The 12,920-nt window shown below is 34.1% G+C and overlaps 1 long non-coding RNA gene across 1 annotated transcript in view; it reads right to left on the bottom strand.

The window, feature by feature from the left end:
• Positions 1-12,920, bottom strand: part of LOC110364433 (uncharacterized) — a 109,980-nt gene that overhangs the window by 33,640 nt on the left and 63,420 nt on the right. The window contains exon 3 of the long non-coding RNA XR_002423195.2: positions 5,767-5,959. This is a non-coding gene — a long non-coding RNA (uncharacterized LOC110364433). The remainder of the gene's footprint in view (positions 1-5,766; positions 5,960-12,920) is intronic.

The following is a 12,920-nucleotide window of genomic DNA, read 5'->3' on the forward strand; positions in this document are numbered from 1 at the left end:
ATTGAGAAATTCATATGCTGCTTCATGTTTTGATATGGAAAATGGATCATTCCAATTGTTTCCAAAGGACGTCAGTGTTATAGGCATTAAGGTATCACTATCTATGCTTTTACTGACTAAATAAATGTTAATTATTTATCTGGAGCTTTCATTATCTTTTAAGTATTTAATAATGAATCCCCCAAGTTGTTGTTAGAATGGATGGTTCAAATGATGTATAATATTTTCCTTTTCTAGAACACAAGATTATTAAAATAAAAAGCAGACCATATTACCAGTGTAAACTGAGTTCTTGTGGACTTACAACTTCTTATAAGTTAATAAAATAGAAGCTGTACTTAACAAAGGTGCTGTTTTAGTACTTAGATAATTTATACTTGGACAACAATGAAAAACATATTAACCAGCTATTAAAAAATAACCTAGACATTATGTTGATGTTTATTTTGTATATTGTTTATTATGGAATTCATTCTTCTAAGAGAAAGCAAATGGGGTTTCTGCATTCCAGAAGAAATATATTTGTTTAACAATACATTCTAAAATATAGAATAATTAAAATAGAAAAAAAACCCTACATTTAGATATATAAAAACATTCATTTTATGTTTCCCACTTTATTTTAAAATGGGAAAAAAACTTTCTCTTTTTTTTTATTACTTCAACTATGACATAAATGTAACTAAGGACACATTGAATTTGTTTTCAGATAGGCCACCAATAAATGATGATACCAGTTTCAGCATAGATTTAATTTGATTCATTTTGTATGGTCCTTGAACCTTAATCTAAAATGATTATAGGAAGATTCTGTCTTCCACAACACTTATTTATGCACAATGTAGAGTCAGCTAACTAACAAAATGAGTGATTTTAGGAGCTCACAGTATAGCTATGAACAAATACTCCTGTTTTGATTCTCTAAAAGACTGCACTGTATAAGACAGAACAGGATAGTTTGATTTAGAGAAAGTAAAATTAAGCCTTCTTATTGTATGAATCAGTGGTCTGCAGGAAACCATATTTCTTTTTATAAATGTCGAACAACATTTTATTTGAGCTTTAATTAGAGAGAATATGACCAAACAAGTTCTTTCTCTTTCAAGTTCATGACATGTTTGAAAAGAATGAATAGGAAGCCTTTAAAATCCTAATAATGGCAAAATATTTCAAAACAATAGTATTGATAAGGATGTCACTGAGAGAAATTATTTACCTGCATTGTACATACTGCTTAGGTTAGATACCACTAAATGTACAACTTTTGTACCTTTTCATCAATTCTGGGTTCCTTATGTCTATTCTTTAAATAATATTATGTTAACCGAGATGGTAAATGCGGGAGCATGACTTCACATTATTACTGACAGCATGGCATTTTATTTCTGCACTCTATTTCTAATATTCCAAATGCTGTGGCAAACTCTTCTACTACCACTTCTTTGAATGATAAATGGTTCATAGCCCTCAAAAGTAAGTGGAAAAAAAAAAAAAATTGTATGCCTTTTTTCCCCTAGTTTCTCCACGCCTCCCTTCTAGGAAATAAAATCAAGTGGATTTTTGTTAAAGTCTTAAGTGAGGTGGTTGTTTGTGTCACTGAATTGTACAGTACAGATATATCTGCTAAATACAAGACCAGAATTATCATTACCAGTAATATTATTGCATTATTTTGATCCACTTCTGGCTGTAAGAGACTTATAAAAGATGTCAGAATTTATGTTTTAGTAGTTTATTATGGTTTAGAAAGGAAAATGCAAGTAGATAGCAATGTTATTATTTTTTTTGTTGACTGTCCAAACTTCATCAAAAATCACTTTACTTCAAATGGGAATGTACTTGTCTCAAAATTATAAGACCACATTTGTCATAAGGGAAATATTAACAATTTTAAGATTATGAACTTAGATGAGTAGGAGCATAATTTGGGCTTACGTCTTTGTGAAAGTTGAGGAAGCAGAGCAGGGAAATAAAGTGGAATAGAGACTTGTTAATCAACAAAATATAAGGTAAAAGTAAATATCCCAAATTTCAGAATGGACTTCTCATTTGCTCAGCATCTACTTTTCCTTCTACAATGAAAAACGGTTAGGAAAAAATCCAACAACATTAAAAAAATTCTCAAAGTGACCTTTCCTATAAATATTAGTCTGTTTGTAAGCACTTTTCAAATCAATGCATTTTAAGAACCTCTTCCTCTTATCCCAGTTGTTCACGAAGCTCAGAGTAATTATTTTACATTTTCTCTCAGCTGAGCTGAGACATGCAACACAAATTCAGTTTTGCTCACCTCCCAGATATTTCCTTTCAGTATTATTAATTCAGATAAGAACAATTGAATCTATGAATACATCACAGTTGGGCCAAATGCACCATTTCAATCTCTTTAAGCTTCCTACAAACTGAGATCACATTCAGTCTGACTTTTGTGTTCAACTTTCCTGCAATAAAACTTCGTGGATGTTAAGAACTATGTTCTGATGCAACCACTGCAGCTGTTGAGTTGAGTTCAACCCCTCTCTGGCAAAGAAGGAAATTTTTTGTGAGTGATCAAACTACTGAATGATTAAAGTAAATGGGAAAGGCCCACCTGTTTTGCTTCACATTTTCATTTCAAGGAAATAACAAATGACAGATGGATAAAATATACCTTCAGCTTGAACATTTGCTTTAGATAGTTTAACTGTTCCCTATTTATGCAAATTCTAACACTAGATGCCTAAACAGATAGGCAGTACCAAATCTCAAACCAAACATGCATCATATCCCATGTCAATGAGAAAATTTCAGTGTCATGGCCCTGTCCTGCAAATCACAATCTGGATAACTGCAATACCTGGCCTTTAAAATTAGCTGTAGACCACAAGTGTCAGACTAATACAGATGAGACGCAAAACACAAAGTACAAGCTTGACAGAAAAGCCACTGGAAAATATGACAACAAAAGAAAGATGATGAGGTGAAAGTTTTCTTCTAACAGGGGACATGAACTAAAAGCTTACAAAATGCAAAATAAGCCATATAGATAGATAATACATTTAAGTAAAATGCAAATTGAAAATTGATACTAGATTTATACGTGTAAGTAAACCTTCAGTTGTTGGATTTTTTTTCAAAAAATTAGTAGTGTCTATATACCTCATTCACAGTGACTCAACAGCTATTGACAAGCAGTGATTTCAACGCCATTGTATGCATGATATTGACTCTACAACAAAAAGCTAAGTTAGCTGTTTCCGAATATATCTTACAAAACATTAATCTCTCTGTTGAACAATTTCTAAATTAAGCTAATGCTACCAACACCAAATTCTTCTAATTCATCACTAAATCTACAGGTTTGCATTGCAACACTGCATAATATGATATGGAAATACATGCAGAAATTACATCAGATATAAACAAGTAAGCTACAAGCAAAATAATGTGATTAAAAAAAAAAAAAGAGCTAAACTGTGCATATTATAATTTTGTGTATGCTTATTCAGAGCTGCTGGCACATTAAAAAAAAATAAAATTCAGTGTTTTGGAACTGCAAAGACTTTCATTACAGTGCCCTAGGTTACAGAATTTCTAGCTGTACATTTCCGTTGAACAGACTCAATTGCAAAAATAAGCTCATTTATGTCATGCAGCATCAAATTCAGATCATGCAAGGAACAGCAACAGTTCTGGACTTCATTAGGCACTATTCAGCTATTCCTAGAATAAATACACAAATCCATAGTTTAGCCTCATTAACAATCTATTACATTTAAAAGAATCATTATATCCACAAAGCTTAGTGGTAACATTTTTTAGTTGAAGGTCATCATTATGCTACACAGTATAACGTCCCTGCTAGCACACAATAAATTAGAACACATTACCAGAGACAACATAACAGAAATGCTGCACCAGACTAATTTATGTGGTCATAGAAAGAGAAAATTCATGTCACTTTTTGCTGGTCTTGTGAAGCCAGAAAGAAGGCAAGAACAGGAAATCAATAACATGTTCATAAGGTACAAAAAAAGCTAAATACTTCAGCTCTGAACCTAGGGTGAGTGATGCAAGGATGGAGTATTTAGAAAACAAAACAACCACTCCAGCATAGTATTTGTCTTTAAGACACAAACAACTGATGGAGTTTCAGGTGGCTAATGCTAGGACTCACAAACACTATCCTGAAAGCTTCATGTATAAAATAGATTAAGTACAGTATGATGGAAGTGCATTATCAGTTCCACAGCTGCAGCTGCAGTGAGGTTTTTTTTCCCAGCTACCATAGGTATTTAATCAAATAAAGTAACTTCTCAGGAGTGTTTGCTAAGAGGCAAGAATGCTTTTGGAATGTGGCTATGATAAAAAGTTAATAACTGCTAGGACAAACTATAGATCAAGAACAAGGATCACTTACTAAGAAAGTGAATTAAAGATGGAATAAGAGGTTTCATGTTCTAAATATTTCAGCAAGTAACATAGCTGTCCTTTATCCCTGCTAAAACACAACCTTCTGTATTTAATTATAAGGCCTGAAACACTTTTTTTTTTTTTATTCCTCCTTACATCTCACCAAACCCTTAAATTTATTGAATCAATCTGAGAAACAATGAGCTCTCCAATGCACGGGCTATACACTTCAAACCAATTTCAACCCTCACACAAATATCTACAAACTATGTAGAGTTTTGAATTACTGTTTCATGAGCTCTTTGCTTTTTTGAAAAAGCAGCGAGTCAATTGTGAGATATAGGTAAGCTTTAGGTGAACTAGTTTTAGGGACTGTCATCTTATGAATCTCACTGCCATCTGTCAAAGTGATTTAATATACATATCTGAAATCAAATTTTATTAATTTGATCTTGTGTGTTAGAAGACTGCTACTTACTACCTCTCCCTAAAACACAACTGCAAAAAATTAGTAGACCTATACAGGCAACCAGCCCCACTTATCCATATCAGAATATGCAGTTAACTGAACACAATATATCTGAAGAAACTACCAAGTCTAATTAAAATATACAACTAAATAGCCGTCTCACTCTGTTGCCATTCCTAACATATGGCACAGACTCAAACTTACACTGGAAAAGATCAAGTTCCACACCATGCAGATAAAACTCTAAAGCTGCCCAGTCATGCTTTTCTCCACAAAATTTTAATAGATGGGAATATTGGTGCAGAATGCCTCAGTTTTAAGAGCAAGTTTGCTCAATGCTAACTGTGCAAATTTTATCACTGCCAGAACTTGCACTGAAGAAAAAATGTTTAGAGTACAGAAAAATAAAAGTTGAAAGAAAAAGGAAAAAAAACCCACGTTTCCAACACAGATGAAAATTTCTAAAAAAAAAAAAAAAAGTAGTCAAAACAATATTTTGGTTTGAATGTTGGCAAAGAAAATTGATCAACTCTAATACAGAATCTATGTTTCATATAGATTTTTAATGTAATCACAGCAAAACACCTTTTCTGCACTAGGTTGAATTAGCAAGATGATGAAAACAAATGTCTACAGTAGATCTTGATGTAAGTTTAAAAGAACAGATATATTTAAAAGTTCAGACTCTCCATGTTGCAAGATTGCAATTATCTTCTCCCTTGTTCACAAAGCTGATAAACTTTGTTGCATCCAAAATGCAGCTTTTTGTAGCCCCAAGAAGCCAAGGTAAACAAAAATGAAGATTTCACCCCACTTAAAATATTAAGAGTTCAAATTAGACAGAAAATTAGAAGAAAAAAAAAAAGAAAAAAAGAAAAACAACAAGTACACACACATGGGCTTACCAGTCTTCGTTTGAATATTTACTCCCTGGTGGAGGATAACTGCAGCTGTTTACTAAAACCGGGTTGTTATTTAGGGCTAACATTTCAGCTTATGAGAAGGACAGCTTCAATATAGGCAGGTTCAAAGGAATTTTACTCTGAGCATGTCTGTACTCGCACGTTGACATTGATTTCTTCCACAGAACTCCTGCAACTGAGATACATCAGAATAAAAAAAAAAAACAGGCCTTGTTCATTATGAGTTTAGGAACATACTGAACATTAACTAACAATTCTACTGTTTAGAGTTTAACTGTGTGTTTAGCTTTAAATCAAATCCTTAAAGGTTATACAATACAGTTATGCAGCAGCACAGTAACAAACAACAATATAAAGATTTAGCCAGCCATCCCAGCAAAGACCCAAGAAAACGAAAAATGCTGGGGAGAAATGCTAACACCCTTTCTCCAGTCAATTGCCTATTCCCAGAGTCACTATCCATGCTATTATATTCAGTCTTTATGTAACAAAGTGTGATTTATTAAGTTAAGAAAAAGAGATTGCACTAAGTATTTATTTCCAAGTTTGTCTTCAGATTGCTCTAATTGTTATGAGAATCTTGAAGACAATAAAGTGTTAATTAATGTATACAATGAAAGTGGTAATGAAAGAACTTTAGCTGGGAATGTGAAACACTCAGCTACAGCTAAATCATTCAGCCTTTCAAAGCCTAAATAAAATTGATTAGGAAATGCAGTTTGAAACTGCAAAAAAGGATTAAAAAAATAATTTCTCTTTAAATCTTCATTAGTCATACATCTGATTACTGGAACCTGACTCACCCAGACTGCGGGTGAATTCTAAATAAATAAATTGTTTTTCCCCAAGTCAAGTCTGTTTTTGCTTGTGATGGCAATTAATTGGTGAGTGATCTCCCTGTCCTTAACCCATGAGCCTTTTGTTGTATTTTCTCTCCCCTACCCAGCTGAGGAAGGGAGTGTCAGAGCAGCTGAATGGGCACCTGCTGTCCAGTCAGGGTCAACACACCACATAAAAATGCAGAAGATAGAAAAGCTTCAATAAGCACAGATATTCCATGTCACTTTATTTCAACATATTTAAAGGATAATTAACATAATATGCTGCCTTAGAAGATACATGTGAGCTGGTTTAAGAGCTGATATCACAGGAGTCAGAAAAATTAGATATATTTTGATTGTATTTTTACATGCACTGAGTTGGTGGGGAGCTCACCTAGGGCCTTGGGAAGTACTAAAGTTCCATATCAGTGAATGATAGCAAATGTTCCTCTAGCAATATTACATCAATGATCCTCACTCTAATAATAATTTAGAAAATACAGTCACTAATTGTATTTCTTCCTCTGAGAAATTATTGTTTTTATTAACATAGACACTCTCCTAGTAATCACTTCTGTCATGGCCCAAAGCCCTTCTGCCCATATCTAAACATTGCCAATAAATTTACTAGTTAAGGGTGCTTGCCTTGCTTTTCTTCATCTTCCAATATGTCCAAAAATGAAAAGCGAAAATATCTTGAAATATGGGAGTCATTGGAATCATTAACATGTTTACTACTGTTATGAGTTCAGAAGCCCTAAAAAACGTTACATTTTTGCTTTTTCCAAGGACATATTACAATATGTAGGGTTTTTTGAGTCACTCAAGGATACTTTAAGGAATTAGTACAAAGACTTAAATAGGCACACTTTAAGCACGCGGATGTTGAAAAAAAAAACTTAATGATTGACCAACTCAGTTGTAAGTCATGGAAATAGAATTATAGCAATACTTCATTATTTATAATGATATATATTTATTTACTTACACCCCAGAAAACAGAACATTTAATTATATTCTGTAAAAGCACTAGCAGTCACTAATAAAACCTAGGCCTCTTGAAACCTAGCATAATATGTTATCGATAGGCACATACTGATTCTCATTATGTGTTGAAATGGTGCATAGCAGTTTAAGATTCTGAAAATGAAAGGAAATAAGTACTTTTCTAATGTAATGTCGATTATGACAGTCACATAGTGACATCAACCACGCTGTTATAAAGAAAAAATCATCCAAAGTAATTAAATGGCAGACAGATTCTCACTGTGTTATTTTATCACCCTTCAGACCAAGCTATGTCTCTAACAATGTTGTTGCCGAGTGCATGTTCCATTTTTATGCATAACTACAAACAGTTCAGGAGAGGAGAGGAATAGAATCTGCTATGTCCGAAATTATACCTTATTGAAGAATTAATATGTTCTTATATTTATAAGTACTCATCCCCCACATTGAAACTTGAAATATCTTTATAAATTCAGTTAAACCTAATGGTGATTTTCATCAGCTGAAATCTTAGACATCTGTATGATTTTCTAGTTACTTCCGCATGGATTCTGTGAACTCCATAGACATTAAATGATTTTTATTAGCAGTCTACTAGTCAGTAATTGTCCTGTTTACCTTTCAGATGGTAAACTAAGCACTGATTAGTTCTGAAACAGAACTAGTGGTAGTATGATTGATTTTGTGTGTGTGTGTGTATCTCACCCTTTTGATCAACATGTCAGAGACAGGACTACTGTGCATGCAGCTTTAAATTGCATATTTAAATAAATTTTGTGTAAATTATTTGCCACGTCACTTCATTGCCACTTGACATAATTTCAATTTTCTCCATATAGTCTATCTGAAGCCTTCCTTTTTGCCTTTGGTAATTCAAAGCTAACTCATTACATTAAAATCAATATTATGTTGAAATTGAATATATATAAACTATTTGCATTTCTAGGAAATCTAGTAGCTTTTTGTCTACGGTCAGATAATGGGGTTATTCAACTCAACACTACTCAGACATGAAAGATTAGCATGCAAGGTAAAAAAATGACACCTGAAATGTCTATTGAGGTGTAAAGAATATGCCTGCCTCTATGAAATGTGTGGTCATGCTCTCCTCTTTCACTTCTTGGAGGTCAGGAATGAGAGACTAAAAGGAAACTGTATGGAGAGCAAAAGCAATGCACTTGCTCTTGATTTAAGATGGAAGATAGAGTTTCATTCTTTTTCGCTTGCATATCCATCAAAAGGCTAACCATAATTTGCCCTTTGTTCACCTCTGTTCATACATAACTTCACAAACTGCAAGAATATGAAAGTTAGCTGATGTCAGAAAGAAATCCAAACTGAGTAAAGGGTTATGTTGCCAAGATGAATTTATCTTAAAATTGTGTTAAAAATGAAATCTATAAATAATTTCTACTTCTTCCCTGTCTTCTACTCTATACAGAACAGAATCACATGTTCAGCTAAGCTCTTGCACAAGTCCTTCTACTGAAAATAAAATTGTGTGACTTCTGTATGGGAATTTACAGGGCTTATATTCTGATAGCAATTGTTTTTAAACAAAAATAACTAACAATTTGGTACCTGTATAACTCAGTTTTTACCTATAGTAATATGTTCTTATCTTTCCTTCTCTTGAGCTGGCAGAAAGGTCTTGGCTCAGTCAGTTTTCCTGTTAAGCCACAGACTGACGACTCTTTCTTAATCCAAATAGTACCCTACAGTATCAGGTTCTAGTAACACTTCCTAACTGGCTTCGGGTAAAAGACATCAGTTTTAGCTTAGTGGGGTTTTTTTTGTTTTTGTTTTGTTTTGTTTTTGTTTGTTGTTGTTGGTTTTTGTTTGTTTTTGTGTTGTGTTGTGTGTGTGTGTGTTTGTTTGTTTGTTTGTTTGTTTTTGTTTTGTTTTTTTTGTTAGTATAGACCTACTGTACTACACAAACCAGAGACTACAGTTAAGGAGCTTAAGCAGAGATCTCAAACAACAGAGGAAAACCTGTAATTTGAAACTCTGTTTCAGTTTTCACTTCAACTGACCCATTCGGACTAGAGAAAAACTAGAACAGCATTGTATGAAAAGATTCTCAAGAAAGGACTGTGCCTTGGAGAGACAAAGGTTTAGGCTATATTATTGATCACTGCATCCTGTTTTCAATATTAGACAAGCATAAAATGAAACAGTTTTATTAGCTAAGTCAATCGAGCCCAACTAAATTTTGTTGCATGCAAGATTCCCATTTGCTGATTTCTAGGATGACTCACTTAGAAATATTTTACCATCTCAAAACAATAGAGAATATTTTTAGTTTAAGAAGCAAAATTTTTAAAATATATTTTACCCTACTTAAATTAAAATTATGTATGAAAGTGACAGCTGTCACCAAATAAAATATTGAAATTAAAGCAGTGTGCTGAACAGTGACAAGAACTTCTTTTGCATTAGTAAGGTATTATTAATTAATGACTGAATGGTATAAAAGGTACAGGGCAGCACCTTTGAAATGGTGAACGCTTGGAATTGGGACAAGGAGAAGTAAGCACTTGACAACTTCTTTACCTTATAACAGGAGACAGTTACAAAAGAGGGAACTGAAAATCAAAGAGGTGTTTAAAATAATCCTGACAGAATGAAACAAGATTTCTGTCATGATGTAGATGGAGCCTGGGAATGGAGTGTCAAATCAAGACTTCCAAAAAACCTCAAACATTTCTAAATACAAGAAAGGCCTGCAACTACAAACTGATACTAGAAACTCTAAATCTTCCACACTTTCCTCGTAAAATCTGATAAAGCATCACATTAGGTAAGATTTCGTAATCCGGAATCAAGAGGAGAAGATAAGCAACCAAACAGAGTTTGAGAGGTCTCACCACCACATATAAGAGGCCTGAATCAGATGGATTTAGGCAGTTAACTTTCCTCATAGCAGAAACTATGTGGTGTTGCGCTCTGCATTTGCAGCTAAAACCACACTGATAACACACCAGTGTTCAGGCTACTGCTGAGATGAGCTTTCAGAGTGTCAAGGCTTTCTCTCACTCTCCCTTACCTGCTCAAAGTGAGTAGCCTGGGGGCATACTGTAGGTTGGGAGGAACTGCTTCAGGTGCCCCTGCACAGATTCCCCTGCAGCCCCAGGAGAGACCCCGCTGGGGCAAGTGTTTCCCTGCAGCCCCTGGGAAACACCCAGGCTGGAGCAGAGAAAAGTGTGAGGAGGAAGGAGCAGTGGAGAGGGGCTGTTACGGGCTGACCACAGCCCTCCCAGTTGCCATCTATTGTGGAGGAAGCAGATAGATGACTTGGGGTGAAGGTGAGTCTGGGAAGAAGGGTGGAGAGAAGGTGTTTCAGGTTTTTTGTCTTTGTTTCTCACCACCCTGCTCTATTTTTAATGGACAATAAATCAAATTAAGTTTGCCAAAATCAAGACCGTTTTGCCTGTGAGAGTAACTGGTCAGTAATCTGTCTTTGACTTGATTCATGAATTTTTCCATCCTATTTCTTTCCCTGTTCTGTTGAGGAGGGAGAGTGAGGGAACAGTTGGATGGGCATCTGGCACCCAGTCATAGTCAACCCACCGCAAACACAAATAGCTGCAGAGTATGAAATTTGAAGAAAAAAAATAGACCTGCATATCCTGTTACATGTTCTGCTGATATATATCAAGACAGTCATGTGTGACCAGCACTTTGAGGAGAATAAAACACAGGAAAAGTGAGAATTGTGATGCTACTCCCCTGTCAAAGATAAAAGAAGCCCAATACAGAAAAAAAAAAATATTAAACATTTGAAGGTCCAGTTTATTTCTTGTGTCCTGATGGTCTTCCTTTCATTTGCACTAATGCAATTTCACTAGTTCATGTCCTATTGCACTAGTGTGACTTGCATTCTGATCTGTGCACAGTATGCTCTGAATAATATATTTGTTGATATCCTCCTTAAATCAATTCCACAAAGTATGTTATTTAGTTGCATGTATCCCTCTAATCAACTGACTTGCTTTTATGGATAACAGGAGCACATTGTTCATATACAGGATGGTATAAAGGCATCTATCCTGTATATATATGTTTTTCTTCATTCCAGTAGTAAAGACAGGAAGATAGGTACCTTAAATCAGGCTTTGTTCAAACACCATTTCCATTCAAGAAATTTCACTACAGCTGACTTACAGAATACAATATTGCTACAATAAACTACCCAAAATTCTCAAAAGTGTAATCTTCAGAGGTTGCTAATTGATCTTAAGCAGAATAAATTCATTATCTTAAGCATGCATGACTCAAATATCTATGTAAAATAGTGGTGCAGTTTTTTTTTTTTTAAAAAAAAGGGTTTTATTGTTAACATTTTCCTCATTTGTTTTAACTGAAATATCTTCTTCCTTACTATGGACTTTCTCTTATGTCATGATTCTTACAGTAATCTAACCCTAATGCAAACATATTAGCTGTAAATGTCATCACCGAAATCAACACTTTTTTACCATTAGCATGTTTACAGCATTTGATCTTAGCTTTCCTTGTAAACACAAAATCCGAGGAGATGACCCATCTCTTAATGGCTCTTCAACAGCAGGGGGAGCTTTCAGCACGTCTAGAACTCTACTGTGTTTTTAATTTGTCATTCAGGAAAGTGTAACTGAGCTATATTACATTACAGAATAGATTTTAGAAAGATTAAACGATTACTGCTTTTATTCCCAGGGCCAAAACTATACTTGAACTATAACTAAATAATAAAAAACAAAACAACAACAAAAAACACAAACAAAACACATACACAAATGACAATAATACACACACAAAAAGCCAACCTGCTTACTAACATCTTTTATCAATGGTAATTCAGTCTTCTATGAAAGAAGCAAGATTTTATGTCCTTTGACTGGCAATTCATTATGGCACCTGTCTTGCAGTTGGATGCATTCTCCGTGTCACAAAGACATTTCACCGGTCACAAAGCATTCTAACATGAACCTGAAACATGTAATACTCATTAAAATTGGGTGCATATCAGCCTGACATAGAAAGGGTCATAACTACATTAATAAGTCTGAAAAACTGGTACAAATTTATTTTTTCTAAAATAGCTGTTTCTGATTCTAAGTATAGTAATGAAGATTTTTCAGGCAGTTTCCATGGGAATCCACAAATGGAAATATACATTTGTTTTCTTTGCAAAAAGGGTATTTCTATATTTATTAATTATTCTCAACAGGCTTCTTCCAGCATCATTGCATAACAATGCACTTTTTACTACCACACATTTTTAAAATTGTTTCATTAGCTTGAAGACACAATACTGCATACACA

Source organism: Columba livia, chromosome 2 (assembly GCF_036013475.1).
Source record: "Columba livia isolate bColLiv1 breed racing homer chromosome 2, bColLiv1.pat.W.v2, whole genome shotgun sequence".
In the NCBI taxonomy this organism is placed as follows: domain Eukaryota; kingdom Metazoa; phylum Chordata; class Aves; order Columbiformes; family Columbidae; genus Columba; species Columba livia.